At 36.8% G+C, this 14320-nt stretch overlaps 1 protein-coding gene across 2 annotated transcripts in view; it reads left to right on the top strand.

The window, feature by feature from the left end:
* The first annotated feature begins 9990 nt into the window (after positions 1 to 9990).
* The window catches only part of LOC121425404, a 30556-nt gene continuing 26226 nt past the window's right edge, over positions 9991 to 14320 (top strand). Inside the window, exon 1 of one of the 2 annotated variants that reach the window (XM_041621450.1) lies at positions 9991 to 10269. The gene's annotated coding sequence lies outside the window, so the exon portion shown is untranslated. The remainder of the gene's footprint in view (positions 10270 to 14320) is intronic. The other variant, XM_041621449.1, reaches the window with a different exon arrangement.

Below are 14320 nucleotides of genomic sequence, written 5' to 3'. Positions count from 1 at the left end.
AATGCAATTTTGCACAGAAAATCGGAAACGGATTTACCTGTTCATTCAATATAATGTTCAGTCATGATAAATCATGAAAGTTGGTGATTTGTGGATTTCTTATTTTTTGCGTGACAAATGGACAAATTCCTGTCTTCAAAAATTCAATTCTTGATATCAAGTAATATAATTCTTGATATTGTGAATTGTATTTCTTAATATCACGAAAGTTGAATAAATGTTAAAATGGTTTCTATACTGCCGCGTCGTTCAGCGAAAACTCGCTAATGTTTGAAATAAAGGAATGAATGTGACTTTATGACTTCAAGCGAACAGGAGAAAGAGGTAGGTTCATTGCCCCAATATCACAGGCAATAAAGAGATGGAAACAGCTTGCAAGAAGAGTGCAATAACACCTCAAAGTCGCCTAACCACTTGTAAGTTCAGTCTTTGAGAAACGGTCCTATTTTTAGAAAACATCACTTTACTGCCAAATTCGTAACGTTGAAGTCAAACTGGTTTGGGGACATTTTTCCCCGAGAGGTAAAACTGATGAAATTGAAATGAATCGGCATGGGAAACGTTCTTAACATGTGCAGCACGTTTCTAAATAGTCAATAAAAATATATTCCTTCCTACTCCACGTGTTGCACCACTGTGCGGAAATGAAAGTTGGAAATGAAAGTCCACTAAATTTTGTTTACTTATTCAGATTTTGTATGGATATCCAAGAATAATCAACTAATCTCCAGGTACAGTGTTGCAGGTAAACAAAATAATAAGTTCGTACATGGATATACGATGTGAGTTTACTTTGACCGGGCTTGGGGTAAAGTACTTCTTAGTCTATTTTGCATGATACCTTGTTTATATGAGCAATCTCTTTGAGTTAAAGTAATATTAGAGTCAGTTTCCAAGGCCCCTTCCTTCTTAACGTGATCAAGTGTTCCCAGGAGAGTCATCGGTGGGTATTAACTAGAACTGCCTCCTTCACAGGTAACCATGGCTGTTTTAAGGATATAAATGCAGAGTCTGACATTATTCGCCAGTCCTCGGTTGTAATTACGGTTGTCCCAATTTATCGATGATTTGATTCTCTTCAAACTTGCTTATATGCCGAAGTCACACCAACGAAAACGACTCCCGACCGACCAATGGCACGTTGGCATATCATTGGATATAATGTAGTACTCTTGATCGATGTCGGGTCGGCTTCGATGTTGTGACTGTGGTATTGGCGTCCTCCTGAAAAGCGTTCACTGGTTCGTGTTGAAGGAATAGACCGAATTAAGATTCTTAATTTGAGGAAAGAGGGTAAAATCGGAACCCGCGACAGAGTCAGCAATGAGATTATAATTGAAAGAAAATACAGATTTTACGTGGCTGAGTACACATCGCAGCACTTTTCTGTACTCTTTAATAAGTTTAAAACTCTATATACTACCCTACACCAAAAATTTATGTATGTATATCTGTTTCCCTGTGTGTGTGGGTGTTTGGCTCTCTCTCTCTCTTTCTGATTATTTAATCGTATGAATTGTGCCATCAAATAAAATCAAAGAAGTGGCAGCAGGGAAAAATGCAACATTTCACTTTCAAACTACCTGTTTTATGATAACATGTTTGCGATTTGTGATAATGTAGCCTATATTTGGATCACTGATAGCAAATTTGTGTACAGATTAAATGGCCCTGAAATTTGTTGATATGAAAATGTTAAATTCTTCTCGGCAAGAAGCCGGAAGTGGAGGGCGGCTAACATGATAAATGCGGACTTAGGGATCATCGCTCCATAAAAGTCCATTCATACAAAAGCAGCTCGGGTTTCGATTTCTTTCTTTCGACCCCTCTGAATGCTGCCGATTGCTCCGTTTTGGATCATTTCCGTTGTAAGTGGACAACCCTTTGCGCCCTTTTAGGAGCATACCGACAGCAATGCTGCGCGGCCTAAACGGACGTCATCCCCAATCACTCGGCTATTAGATTATCACCTCTTCGATGAAGAGACGCCAGCTAAATGCGCTTAGGGGAAAGGAAACGGTGCTGTAGTGATGCAGAATTAGCTTAAAAGATCAGCGGCATGTTCAGATTAAAGATACCGACGGGACAGCCTGGTTCTTCTATTGGGACTTCTCCATCCCACTCCTTTATTAAACAGCGCACTTGCATTATATCATTCTACATAGGGGATAATAAACCGCAACCTCAGTGAACTTTCTGGCAAAATTAACTCATGATGTGTACCCCCATGGCTCTTTTAATTAATTTGAAACTGTGTAATTTTCTATATCCAGCAATTTAAAGACTTAGCCCATCAGCATCATATATAGTTGTATTTTGTCCTTATATTTTATCATTATAATTTCGTCGTATACATCATTAGTGGATATGCTTATATTTGATGCTTACAATTTAACTTGTCTATTTGAAGATATCCTTCTAGAGTGATAAACAAATTATCCATGTACATATTGGTGCTCAGAGAAAAGGAAATCAACTGCATTGAATCTGAATTAGTTTAAACCAATATTTTTTTTACCTGGATATGCTATTCAGACAGAATCATACTAGGAATTAATCAGTTTATTTTTATCAAAATCAACAAATGATTAAGTCATATGATGTTTAGAAATCCTGCTTATTTCAAGCTTTATGAGTCTGTTTGTGTAGAACTCAAAACACACTTGTCAATCACGATAAAGTATTGAAAGTCTCGGGAACTTGTAATACTGCACGTATACATCATTTAAAAACACTATTTCTGCATACGAAGAGAAATACAATTGAGGCGATACATTTTGTGAATATCTCTTTCTTTGGGGAAAAAAATATCTAACGATTGTGAACAGTTTCCGCCAGCGCTGTTCTTTTAAAAAAATCTAAAATTAAAAATCCTGGTATCACGAACGAAATATGACATTTCATAGGGAAGTAGAAATAATGTATTAATATTTTAACGACATTCTTAATCAACCGTTTGGTCACACGATTTGAAGACAAGAAAATGTTATTTCTTGAAAATATTCTTCATACCTGAAAGCGAATCTACAATACAAAAGGGAAGAGAAGAGCTGTTGGGCGGAGGTGTAAATTTCTCCTTGCCACCTATGGTGTTAAGTGAGACGAAGAAAATAAATTCTGGCGCATAAGGTTTGAAAAGCTATCAAGTTCCTATAACATCAGTTTGTTCGATGTTATTGTATTTTCCTCTAATAATTGATCGAGCAATCAAAGTGAATAGCTCGCTAGTGGCATTACGATCGATCCGATTGCTTTCATCTGTCAAATAATAAACTTCACATTTGAAGTGCTGTCAAAATAAACACATTCCCCCGCTGGCAATGTGTAATGTGAATGCTTTCCCTATTCTATTTATTTTCCAATCGGTTGTTGTGCCTAACATGCCGGAAGTGATGTCGTTGCTTTAAAAGATCTATTCCAATTTACAGTTCGGTTCGTCAACCAAGTAATATTCTACAATTATTATACTGCTTCATTGTCTCATATCATGAATTGATTCATCTGGTCTTTTTCCTCCTCTAAATTAATGTTCAATCTTATTCAGGGAACATCCATTGATGAAACGAATGTATAATTTTACAGCACCGCCAGCACCTAATTCATAAATAGATTATCAGATAAGAGATGATGGTTAAGCAAATCTAGTCGTAATCATACCGCCCTCGACACTCACTAATTTGATCGTTTACTCCCACGCTAAAAATCAATTGAATTTGCTTACACCTTGATGCTCAGGCTCGTCAAAAGCACGGTGCATTTATGGTTATATTGGCCTTTATTTTTCGTCAATTCATGACTCTCATATTCCTAACAGATCCACCCTATTAATTAAAATTGCGCTTCATAGACAGAAACTACACACGAAGTCAAGGGTGGGAGATTGTACAACTGTGACTCGGACAAAGCGGTAAAATCCTTTTTTTTCTTTACATTTTCGATTCAATTACATGAATGTGCTGAATTTTCATTAAATAAGGGCGGTATAGAAATGAATCACATGGTTTATACTTTGCATAAGTGAGTAATTCAATTGAGTAATCATGATATGTAAAAGATTGACTCTTCGAAAATATTAATGTTCAGACATTTTAGACCTTCTGAATTCCCATCACACTGTTTGAGTGCTACAATATTTTGATGAATTTATTATTTTGCAACGCATGCATTAGGAATACGCGATGAAAAAAAATGAGAAAATAAAACTGGAATTCAAGTTTGAAAATTATTTTCTTTTAAGTGTTACTGTGGGCAATAAGATGATACATAACACAGGACCATAATATCAGAGTAGACGAAGTGAAACTTTCTGATTGAAATGACAGAAAATCGAGACTTTCCCCTCTCTCTCTCTCCTCTGGCATATCATCATTTACAATCTTGACATGGATTGGCTTTCTTTTCCAACGTAATCTCATCCATTCGATTTTAATATGAAAACAGTACTGGGAATGTTCGCATACAGTTTTTTTTTTTTATTGTACTCCTCCCCCAAGTTATAAAAGAATGAGCATCACTAAGATTCATAATTTACTTCTTTTTTACATTGATGATTGTTCAATTACTTCATATTCAAAGCTTGGCGGATAAATTAATGAATTATCATTGTTTTTACATTAATAAAGTATATATGCACTTGAAACACTTGCACACTCATAGTCCTTCTTCTCCCGCTTTTGTAGGTTCACTACCCTACATGTCTTTAGATCATTCGAAATTCACTTTGGTGAGATTGCTACAATTGTCAAAAAGGGGGTGTCGAAAGGTATTTCCTCATCCGAATGAAATACAAAGATTGAAATCTGCATAACACTTTAAATTCGACTTATTGATTCTCGCAATTGACTCTTTCTATAGATCTCTTCCCCAATATTTTTCTTATTTTATTGTTCTTTATTCTTTCCAATTTCCCGTTAATGTTGTTTTACCTTTTGTCCTCCCACATCCATAATCTTCTCCTGATATTCTCTTTATCTCTCGCTCTTTTTCACACACTCTGTCCTCCCTCTGCTGCCTTTCCTCTCTCTATCATATACCTAATGTATATATGCAAATACACATCGTCTACACACCCACACGCATATTTCTCTCTTCATATCTCTCCATCTACCTTTTCAGGTTTCTCTCTGCCTTTCTCCCTCTTTCCCTCCATTGACAATATCACCCACCCCCCCCCTCATATATTTTTTATTCAACATGTTTTTTATGAAGAATTTCATTCAAATACACTCAAGATAAATACAAAGAAAATTTAAAAGTCTTCATTTCATATCAATAGCGAAATGCAATTATATTTACAAAAAAAAAGAACTGAAGCAAATAATGATAGAATGAAATACATTTAAATAAATATGTGTATATCTATGTAACCTAATATTGAATGATTTGCAAAAATAAAAAACATCATATTGCACCCCTAGTAATTTTTTACATCAAGCTTCTACATACAATAAAAAATGTACTTTGTCATATACACCCACACATAACCCGCACACACACACACACTTGTTCATGGGGACTTAATTTTTACATAGGTACCAAAAGAAATCTGCAAATCAGATTGACACAAGAGAAGGAGGGCGTGAAAATAATTAGTACAAAATCATCAACATTCGCTCACATACCCACACACACACACCCCACTCACTTTTTCCTCGTCGTTTCTAATTTTGTGTGAGCAATATACAAATGATTCTCTGCAAAACCATGGTTCAAACATACCGTCGTTTAGATCATATCTTTCGATATCAGTGGTGGTTTATTTAGTTTCGAGATTACGATTTCAAATGGAAATGATATTTTGATTCAAGATATAAAACATAAACAACAACTTTATCAATCGATATGATATTAACAAATGTAATAAACAGAATAATGGCATTGTTTCAGTCAAAACATGGCCTGTACATAAACGTGAATCAAAACATCTCATTCAATACTTATTATGAAGTGTTGGACGATCATCTTTTTTTTCTTTGTCTATTAATAGGCCTAAAAGAAGTAAAGCGGTATGTTTTTCTCTACTATTACTACAAATATACTACTACTATTACTATTACTACTGCTGCTGCTGCACTTCTACTACTACTACTACTACTATACTACTACTACTACTACTACTACTACTACTATTACTACTTCTACTATTACTTCTACTTCTACTTCTTGTACTACTACTACTATATAAAACTTCTACCAGTATTACTATTAATCAGTTCAATTATCTGCATCTCGATATTGATTAAAGAGGCTAATCGTCATCGGCATACATTGATTTAAGTAGGAACACTCTGTCAGCCTACATTATGTCGCATGCATGGTTCCTAAGGGGATTTAATTAACATTGATCTGTAATCAATGGTGGATGAATGGCTATAAGCCCTTCCTTGTGGGTCATATTTCATTCAGTTACAGGCAGCGTATCAAGGTTACTATTGCAGTAATTTCCATTTCGAAATACAAGGTCATCTTCGAAAATTGACAGTAAAATAAGCTTCCGCATTCCTATGATTGAGCGTAGTATAAGCATTATCTATGCGTTCAATTAGCTGCAGCCATGAAGGATTACTTTGCCCAAACCCTTCCCTGGAAATGGAATAATGACAATGCTTAAAGCGAGAGTGGGAGATTTAATTATTGGTCAATTTTAAGTCCATGGACGCTCGCATAGGACTGAGCTACGATAAAAGCATGGTACGTCTGACAAACAAAACAATCCTTAATAATATATTGATCAAATACTCCCTTACAACTTCTGTCCCTTTTCTGTGCGTTTTGTGCTATTGGGTGCGCTTGTGTGTTTGCGTCGCGTGCGTGTGCGTAATAATAATACCAACATGCTTATATAGCGCATATCACTGCTAAATGCGTCCCTATGCGCTCCATTGGATATTATTACCCTGGCTTTAGCCCCGCAGCCTTTTACAGCGCGGTGGCATTTCAAAGAATAAATTCCTGCCAGGTACCCACTTACCTCACCTGGGTCGAGTGCAGCACAACGTGGACGAATTTCTTGCTGAAGGAAATTACGCCATGGCTGGGATTCGAACCCACGACCCTCTGTTTCAAAGTCCGAAGACTAATCCACTGGGCCACAACGCTCCACATGTGCGTATGAGTGAATGTGTGTGTCTAAACTAAACCAGCCTTGAATTGATTCATGTTTCTCTTTTGACGACCCGGAATAGCATTATCATCCTCAATAGGTCGGTTGGTCCATCTTTATCTCATTTGCAATAGGTTCATATCTACCACTGATATCACATCTGAATTTATTTTCCCGATTCATGATCAAATCTTTGTCCATTTCCGATTTGTATTCTCTTGTTTGATATGGAGACGGTCTAATCCTCAGACAATGGAACACTATCATGGCTCACTCCACTCCCCTCATTTAAGTCTAATTATTATTTAGGTCAAACGTCACTAAGCCAAATACTCACTTTGTCAAAATATCACTTTGTATAATGTCTTGGTTGTCTCATTTTTACTCCCTCTATTATTCGTTGTGCTCTTTTCAGATGGAAAATGTGTTGGTAAACAGATGTAGTGGTGTTAGAGCAAATGGATATTAGACGAAATGGGTATAGCCTAAATTGAAATTAGACTAAATGGCAATTGAACCATATGACAATTAGACCAAAGGTTAGCAGACAAACTGGTAGGAGACTCACTATAGGATTAGGCCATGTGGGATGAGACCAAAGTAGACGAAGTGAACATAGACCATGTGGCAATGAATTATTTCTTTCTGCCAAGGTGCTTGAACAAAATATCTTGTACTGCTTTAGGAAAAATAACTCGTCATTATACAGCTCATGAGACAGTGATTAAACTCTCTAAATACAATGCTTCTAAATTAAGAGCGAGCAATTTAGCATCTCTAAGAGGCCTTTCTTTTCTTTCTTTTCTGGTACATAAAAGAGTGAGTTGTCGTATCACTCCGTATATCTCAGCAGAAATGTTCAAAATAAGACTTGTTTCGTGACATTGTGTTTCTACTTTATGTGGTAATAATGTCAATGTCATTTAGAGATTACGATACATACTCTTTTTGAAAAAACATAATCATAGCTTATTCCCGTTGTATCATGCTGTTGCTCAACCGTCAGAACCGGTTTTTTTCTTTCCAAGTTGATTAATTAATAGAGATACTCGAAGGCCTTGCAGTAAAATCACAATAGGAAATATGGGAAAAAAGAGGCTGATCAATAGAGGGTGTTAAACTCTCCCTCCCCTACATGTATCTCTCGATCTCTCTTCCTCCATAATCTCTCTACCTCCCCTCTCTCGTTCTTCCTATTTTACCATCTCTCCCCCACTCTTCCGTTTTACCACGTATCACTGGTAACGTATATTTCTACTCGTGTTTTTTTTTTCTTTTTCCTACTCCACACTCATCCCTAAGTATTTTCCACTTCCATCCACTTCTTTCTTTCGGCCACTCTCACACATACACACCCCAACAGCCATACATGTACATACACCCATACTTCCCTCTCCCCCTCTCTTTCTCTTTATCTCCCCCTTCCTCTCTCTTTCTCTCTCTATCTTTATCTGTTTCTCTTCCTTTTTCTCCTTATCTCACTATCTCTCGCCCCTCCCCTAGTAGCTTTTTGTCATTACTGTATAATATTTGTATTCATTTCCACATTATTTCCAGTTGGCTCGTTTGAGGTCATTGCCTATGCAAACCCTAAGACGATTATTTCCTCCGTAGAAATTATCATATCGTTCAAATGGTATTAATAGATCACAGAAGATGTTTTCATATACTCAAAATGAAGGAATGACATCAAACAAACCATATATCACGTTACATGTATATAGAAATCTTCATTTGAGAGGAATATCTACTTCACTAAACAGAACTTTGATACATTTCTTCTTTCAGATATTTCTTTCATTTCAAGTCAGGAAGTTGTTATCGATTGTCATTAAGCGAGTGATACGCACATCTTATCTTGTCGATATGATTTCCAATCTAACTTTATCTACATATAAATTTTCAGTACAATCATTTAAGGAATACAATTCCTTGTTGCGATGACGAAGATTTTATGTATGGATTGGCTTTCGGAAGTATCAATGAATCATTGTGGTTAATGACGTAAGTGGAAGTATTCATCATTAATGCTTCAGGCAATGGTATTATCTCTTACGGAATCTCCGCTTTTCGCCTTTTGGGGAAATGAATTTTACTTACGATTGAATACTTATCTGACCCAAATCTTAATCCAAAGCCTTACCCTAATCCTAACATTTACTTAAACAGATATTAATTTGTGCAGACACATGACATGCATTAAGCTGTTTATAAGCCCGAATTTAGTAGAAAAAAAATCAATCAACTAACATCAATTAACATTCAAACCAAACAAAATGAAACAAAGTCTTCATATCCAAACATTGTGGTCGGTATACTACTATGGCCGGTATGTGGCCGGTGACTGTACTGCTTCTACAGTAGCAAAATTCACCGTTTGTTGTTTTTGGTGACAACTTCCTACATCAAACACATCTAGTAATTTTCAAGTCATTCTAATCACACGGTTGATTTAATGCTTAAAGTATGACCTTAAGTCACGTCACATTGATGGTTTATGCTAATCAATAACTCCACATAATTGCTATCCAATTAGTCATTGTGGGTATCGCAACATAACGATTGACCGCTACCGCCCAAAGGTCCTCACTGCTCTTTCCTGCACAAGTTATTAGAACCTTTGTGTAGTGTGAGGGTCGATGTCCCTCACCCTTCCTTTCCCCTTTTGGTGAATCATGCAAGTGTCACGTCGTGTGATTTAGCAACTATTGCTGAAAAGGTTAATTGTTGCCCAACCGGCTCAAATCGGGGCTGATGATCTCTATATGGGCCAAAGGAAGTTGGAGTATTTACTCTGAAAAAAAAGAGCTTGCAGGGGGTTACTTTTCTCCTATCGCAGTTGAATGTATACCAGGATATGTTTGATTGGATGATCCAGGGGAAGAGGTATAGGTCGGTGGAGCATTCTTGGCGTGGCTGATGAGGCAGTTGCTGATGGGGTAAACGGCTGCGAGGATTCTGGTGAAGATAAATGGTTTAGTTCGACTTGGCACGTGGCAAGTAAAAAGCCGGGTGAGATGTCATTTGGGCGGAAGGGGATGGCTCATTTTTCAAAATGATCAGACGATTCTTCAACCTAGCACCAACACCAAACCTTCGAGTGTGTACTTTGAAAGAAACAAACAATGTCGGTTTAGATTGATCATCTACTACTCTAACTTTAAAGGGTTTGTCATTGTGCCGGTGCGGGCTGGCAAATTTGCTGTACCTCGACATCAAGGCGTGCACGTATATAGATAGTAAATATAACATATACATGTTCATGCCTGAGATAGCAACATTCTACGGTCGATAATATATTGTAGGACAAGATTCAAACAGTGACGATGGAGTGATTGATTGATTGATTGATAGATTAATATTGAATGATGGATTGATTCCTTACTGGAAAGAACACAGTGTCCCAGAGAGTGTGCCACAGTGTGAAACACAGTGTGAAAACACCTTAACACTGTTAACTTGAGCATTTCACCAGTGTGAATCACATATTCCCATATACAGTTGACCGTGTGAACACGCTGTTAACAGTCACACTGTCGAGGTGTCCACAGTGTGAAAATATCTTCACAATGATGACTTTGGGTATTTTGATAGTGCCTAAAAAATGTTCTCATAGACGACTATGGGAAAACTCTGTGACCATACTGTAAGTCACTGTCTTCTTTCCAGCAGTATTGATTAATTTGTTTTATCGGTTTTATTGAACTACGAGATGGTATAGCGGTAAAGTTTCAGATCAGGGGAGCGTTTCATGGACATCTTGTCCGTTATTATTCATTGACAAATCTGCTCTGAACCAATCAAATACAAGGATTTGCGTTGGCTTATCAAAAAGTCAGTGAAAATGACTATTTGTTTGATAAAGTAGAACCCCAGTACATGTAGATGATAAGTTCGTGTACCCAATCTGCAGTATTGATGGCCAAGGTCATTGAGCAGAGAATCTTTCATCAGCCTTGCCACTGATTTCCCATTGTTTCCAGATATCCTATTAATTACAGTCAGCCATATACACCATAAAGCCTTTTGATCTTCTATACTTTCACTTTGAACATCCATTGCCTAACATTCATTCACTAACATGTAATCAATTACATTTTCCTTTGTTCGGGGGAACTTTAATTCAAATGATCTCCCATTAAATGATTACAGACTGTCTCGTGTATGCCGATGCTCTTGCTCTCTTAATAGGAAAACAAAAAACATCCGTTTCTTTGTTGCGATTTAATTTTGTACTTGGTATTTCAGTATTCATGAAAGGAGGATACTTCAAGGCAACATCCGCAAGGCCTTGAAGGCACTGCTCAGCAATGACATTGGCGCCATTCCCCAATGCTCATTATAAAACAAAGTGTATTACCATCAGTATGATTGTTTTTTCTCATTTCTATCCATACATTATTTTCTGAAAAATGAAAGGAAAATGAAAATTGATTGATTTTGAATTTTCGAGTTTTGATGACAAAAAAAATCATTGCATTTACTGTCGCATGATATTTTTTAAACCTCTATTTTCATGAAGTACATAACTCCAAAATGACATCTTCCGTAATATAAGATTGCACCTCTATCACACGTTTATGAGGTAATTATTAGAAATAAGATGTTTTGGGGGAAGATCTTAGATTACAATATACTCAAGCTTTAACGATTACCGCGAGATGATACGATCCAGCGTAAATATATCATTCCATCTCTTTTACCTCAAGCTTACTAAATTATTGATAAGCTACGTTTTCCACGAAAATAAAGACCTAGCCTTGGGGGGAGGCTTTCAGAGGGATATCGGTATACCATCTAGTGTGTTAACTCTCCTTTTATATAAACAAGCACTTTCGTTTGTTTCCTTTTATAATCACCAAAACAATCATTTCCTCTCATTTACTTCAAACTTACTAAATTATTGATAAGCTACACTGTTAGAAAATGTATCCTTAGAATAAAAGAAGTTCCTGCAGCAGAGTCTCGAGAACACCTGTATCTTACAAGGTTGCGTAATCTTACAGGAAATTGGTATTTGGTGTATGGAACCTTACAAATTTCCTTGAAGAATACACCATTTTTCCCTTTTTAAACAGACCTGTTCTGTTAAATTGCAGAAAAATTCCTGTTCTATGAATTTACAGAATGATTCTATTATTGATTTCTGCAAAATCTTTTTTCTGTAATATCAGGGTTTTTTTTAAGTGTACGTTTTCCACGAAAATGGGTATGTATTTCATGGTGGATTTGAATTTAAACGATGGGGCACATCTTACATGCCCGAAAAAGAGTATGCGGGAATCCTTGCCGATTCAGTCTTATTCTCGTCTCTTTATTTCTACCCGTCTATACACGCCTCTGCAATCTGGGTAGACTTTCTCGGGATTGGCCATAACTTATTGGTTGCTATCCCTGTGAGAATCACCTGGAAGTCTTCTGGAATTACAGTCACGAAAACACACAATCAACAAAAAGACGCGTGCCCATTAGTACCTGTCCTACCTCGTCTCCGGGGATTCTTTGTTGGCTAAGAAAAGTTTTCAAATTCCCGGGTGGGAGGTTGATAATATTTATGACCTTCGTTCCAAATCATCTTCGGTCTTACTATCCTCACGTTGCCGCGTAATATAGAATGGTTATCAATGCTTGTTTACCGGTCTGCCTCAAAATATTATGATAAGCTTTGTTTGCTCTCTTTGAGAAGAAAATTATTTGGCGCTTTTGATTTTCTTTGAAGTGCTCTTTTATTCACAGTCTACTTGCCCCCCCCCCCCCTTACTTCCACCTTCTGCATTGTTACGTCACGTTCAACATGTTCAAGGAAAAGGAAGTGATTCATTAGCTTTGAAGACACGTATCGCACGAATGAGACTATGAGAACATTCAGCATCTCACACGATCACACTTTTCTAAACATGTTATTGGTATCATTCTTCTTCTATTCAATGCTTTCAATTCTACTCCTGGGAAGTGATATTATCATCATTATGCCTTTCATTGCGTGTTTTCATTTTACTTTCAACTCAGTTAACATGCGTGTCACGTAATTTGCTGAATTCCTTTTTTACATTGCCCCATCGCTCTCGATGAAACTTTCAGAACCGACTTGATTGTACTTGAATTCAACAATATATCTTAATGTTCCAGTGATGCCTTTACTAACTTTGTACGCCCTTTAAATTTGATAAATTATACTGATGAGGTATTTATGTACTGATTACTTTCTTATATATCGAACATTCGTTTTTCCTTTCCTGTCATATAACCATTTGAGACGATAATTTTGAGGGCATGACTGAATTATTTTTGTCCCTTCATTCGACGCGAAATTTCAAGTAATTTGAAATTATCTGTTATATATCTGTTATATGAATAATGGTCAGAATACTTATTATCAAAAGTGTGAATATTCATTGGATTCATCTGGTATATCTTTGCGAATATAAATATTACGTTATAAGAACTTCCCCATGCAATGATAATGAATCGCAGCTTCTTCTATTATAAATGTTAAAATTTTCATTCTACCGTGATACTTGTATTCAATTGGATGACCAAAGACTACTACCGTGACAAATCAAGGCACTGACCATGAAATCATTCTACCAATCGTGATCTTAACATTAATTGGCACTGCCCTTGAGATGTGCTACAGTATCTCTTGACCCCTAGGAGAAGGGGTTTCACAAAAACGGGTCGTAAGGTTAGCATAAATTTACGAGAGATTCTAATTAATGTATAAAGCATGCAAAAGAGACATTGTGTTAACATCAGCTCTGCCATGTCGACTAATATTTCTCCATATTTGTTTCTTTATTCAACATTTTCAGAAAAGTCGTACCTGTTAAAAACATTCATGGCGCCTCTTTCTTCATCTAGCGAAACCCTTCTCCAAACATAGCCCAAGTAAAAATGAGGGATAATACGATGACACAATGCTCGTCGCATGTATTTTGTTCAATTCATTTTGTCGATCTATCGCCAATTCTGCGTCGGACGAACCGAGTAGTCATCGGTGCGAGGCGAACCATAAAACGGGTAATCAAGCGACTAGGGTCCCCCAATCAATGATCTCTGAGGGAGCCTAATTGATGGTAAAACAAGTTGACAAGAAGACTCAAGCGGATAATGATGCTCCACCAATGTAACAAATAATAAACAACAGTATTTGCCTCTTAACCCGGAGCAGATTAGATTGATGAGATAGTAGGATACCACGAAAGGTTTCAGAAGGGC

Source organism: Lytechinus variegatus, chromosome 12 (assembly GCF_018143015.1).
Source record: "Lytechinus variegatus isolate NC3 chromosome 12, Lvar_3.0, whole genome shotgun sequence".
Classification (NCBI taxonomy): Eukaryota; Metazoa; Echinodermata; class Echinoidea; order Temnopleuroida; family Toxopneustidae; genus Lytechinus; species Lytechinus variegatus.
Note: the sequence above shows the minus strand (reverse complement) of the source record. Positions and strands in the feature narration are given on the sequence as shown.